Source organism: Parus major, chromosome 1A, assembly GCF_001522545.3.
Source record: "Parus major isolate Abel chromosome 1A, Parus_major1.1, whole genome shotgun sequence".
Taxonomy (NCBI): Eukaryota; Metazoa; Chordata; class Aves; order Passeriformes; family Paridae; genus Parus; species Parus major.
This window is the reverse complement of record NC_031773.1, coordinates 66,871,573-66,874,661: the sequence shown is the minus strand read 5'-3', so window position 1 is coordinate 66,874,661 and position 3,089 is coordinate 66,871,573. Positions and strand designations below refer to the sequence as shown.

Genomic DNA, 3,089 nt, shown 5'->3' with positions numbered 1-3,089 from the left:
CCGAGGGGCAGCGCGGAGCTCCCGCAGCGGCGGAGCGGCCGCCCGGAGCTCTGCGGGCTCTGCAGCCGCCTCCCTCCTCCCGCTCCCCGGGAGCTCACGCCGTGCAAAGGTGCTGAGAGCCCAGCCGGAGCCGGGCTGAAACGCGGGAGTTTAACACCGCCGTAAGCGCTCACCAAAAAAAAAATAATAAATTCTTAAATACGAGGCGACACGCAAAACCTACCACGACTCCAAAGCAACATCTTTCCCTGAAGAAGTAGGTGCAGCTAAACCACCTTTGGAACGACTGGTCTACGAGAACAAAAGTCTTGAAATCCCGGATGAAATCTCCCAGCTGTTTATGTTGTTTCCATCTGGCACCGCATTCCTCCCCACTCTGACAATTTACACGTGGCTTTCGCTGGGAGCGGGGCAATGAATGGTCCCTATGGCACAGCTGCAGGTAGCCGGAGTCCTCTCGCTATTGCTATAATGAGCCACTTCCCCTCCTAAAACCGAGCAGCTCCACCAGAACCTGTTTTCACTGATTTCTCTTTCAAATAAGCTTTTGCCTTATGTGCCTTATTTCTCCAGAGAAAAAAGGGAGAAAGCATAAATCTTTTGACAGCATCGGACATATTAAAAGAACCTCAGGTGGTGTATAGGAGAGCTAAGCTGATTTTTGAGGTTCTGCTCCCGATTTTTGATAGGATTCAATTGCCATTGCAGAAAGATTTACACACCTGTTTAATTCCGTTCCCGAGGCTCCTTGCAGGCTTCACCAAGATCCCTTAGGAAGATCAGAATCATATCCGGACCAAACAGCCCTTTCCACTGTGTTATCCAAACGGAGCAACAGGTCCTTTATGCTACAAAGTTTCTGTGATTCCAGGCCCTCTCCAAGAAACCTGCGGAGGAAAAGTATAAACTAAGGAAGGAGCAGCTGCTTGCTGAAATTTCCACTCAGTTCCAAGAAATGAGACTTGGCAGGTCCTTGCTTTTTATAACACTCCATGACTCATTTGCAGAAGCAGGTGAAGTCAGAGCCATCACTGCCAGAGTCCTGCCCCTGACGGCTTCTCCAGGGAGGACACGGATTTTCCCGATTTTGAAACAAAAGTGGACAGGATGATACTGCTCAGCTACTGTTTGCAGGAGTTTGGTTGCTGAATCTCTTCTCGAGTGGTGCTATTCCATCCTTGAGCTGGTGTTTGCCAACAAATCTTCCTGCAGTAAGGTCTGAGCTCTCCAAAGGGGGTTATTTCGCCAGGTTCGGGCTGAAGGCAGGGGCAGCAGGCAGGCGAGAAGCTCCTGAGAGCCAGGAGAGTAACCCGAGCCTGCAGATCAGGCTGGGAGAGGTGGGGCCTCACTGCACAATTGCTTAGGAGTTCACCTTAACCCTGCTTTAAAGGAAAAAAACAGAGACAAAGAAAAACAGTTCAGCCAGCTTCCCCCTCCTGGCTCGTGCTGCATCTTCTACCCGCTCTGTCTTTGCTATTTTTCTGGTCCTGAAAGTCCTCCACAAGACAGGAAAGTGCAAAAAAAAAAGTGAAATAAATCCACTTTAGTGAACCCAAACAAGCATTGAAATGTGGAGATACCATACGCTTCCCTACTTTGTTTCCAGCAAAACTTCAAATCTTAAAGAATCTGATTATGGAGAGGATACCCAGGTAATTTCTGTGAAAGAAACTTACAGGAACACTGATATATCCAAACTATGGCAGATGCCATACACACACACACACACTCCCTAGGTAAATAATAACAGTAATTGATGCTTAAAAAATGATTACCCCATGAGAGGTAGAAAGAAATAAGAGAGATTTTCTTAAATAAAAGGTTGGGGATAGCTTCAGTCCTTGGCAGAGATAAACAGTGCCTCTCTTCCCCTTTTTTCCTGGACAGAAGCCCAAGCCCACCCCCTGCTCCAATTCCCCTTAACAAAGGACAGAACACAAATGGAGAAGACCACTGTGGGCTGATAATTTTGTTTGCTTTCACTTGGAAAGAAAACATTTTAAAGGAACAGGGACAGCAAAGAGGAAAGAAAGTGGGATGTGAGAAGGAGAGAAGGATAAAGGGATAAAGATTTGGGGAAGAATAAATTCTGTTTCTGTTCTCTATGACTTTTCTTCGAGATGTGTGCAGTAGGTGTGGACATTTATAGAATTATTTAGCATGAGTATGACTTTCATATTGCTGCAGAAAGGAAGCCAGAACATTGTAACACAGGGGATGAAGAAGGCATTTCACCAATGTTTGCTTGGGGAAAAGACAAAGCAGGCCAAAGAATTTCCTCCTGTTGGAGATCAGCCTTTCTGGCTGAGTCTCTGAAGAGGCTCTCTGGGCTGGGAACCTGCAGGAGGGTTTACACACCATGAATGACTCGCACAGAGCTCTGGCAGCTCCATCAGAGCCTGTTTGCCGACAGCCCCCTTTCCTGCCTGGAATGTGGCCAGGCTCCATGGCCCCAGCCAGCAATCTCCTCTGCAGGTGCACACGCTGGGGAACAAACCTGCAGCATCCTGGGGAGCACCTTTGTTCAGCCCCTGCTGCAAGGAGAGGGGCAAGGGTTCAGTTTGTGCAGTATTAGCTGCTGATACTGGAATTTCCACTCTCATTGAAAACAGGCACTGCTGTATCCATAGAGTTTCCAGAAGAAAAATATACAAAGCAAGCCAGAGTCCTCTATTGATTTAAAGGCACGTGCAGCTCAGTGAGAAACAGCAGAATTGTTCCTGATTTAGGTCATAAAAATGCAAGATAAACCCAGAGGAATCCACAGCAAATGAGAGAATCCACTGGCTTTTGGTCCATGCTACTCCATTCTTTATGCTAAGAAAAAAAACCCAACAAATTATGAGTAAAGAAAATACTTATTTGCTGCTTAAGTAAAATTACAGAATATATTTTGCATCATGGCTAAACGTGGTACTGTCTAAAAAAAAGGATTTGAACAACCATAGAGATTCTTCTAGTCACAAAATAATTTGTAGTTCAATTGGGAGTTTCTTCTGGGTGGGTCTGGTTTTAAAGTATTCTGCTTAAATATGTCATCTTTTCTGTCATAAATATATGTGTATATATAATTATACCATTATTAGAAG

At 45.7% G+C, this 3,089-nt stretch overlaps 1 protein-coding gene across 2 annotated transcripts in view; it reads right to left on the bottom strand.

Moving 5' to 3' along the window:
- The window catches only part of EPS8 (epidermal growth factor receptor pathway substrate 8), a 130,109-nt gene extending 128,834 nt beyond the window's left edge, over positions 1 to 1,275 (bottom strand). Inside the window, exon 1 of one of the 2 annotated variants that reach the window (XM_015627743.3) lies at positions 723 to 1,275. The gene's annotated coding sequence lies outside the window, so the exon portion shown is untranslated. Of the gene's footprint in view, positions 1 to 223; positions 697 to 722 lie in introns of those variants that run through there. The other variant, XM_015627744.3, reaches the window with a different exon arrangement.
- Positions 1,276 to 3,089: the final 1,814 nt, after the last annotated feature.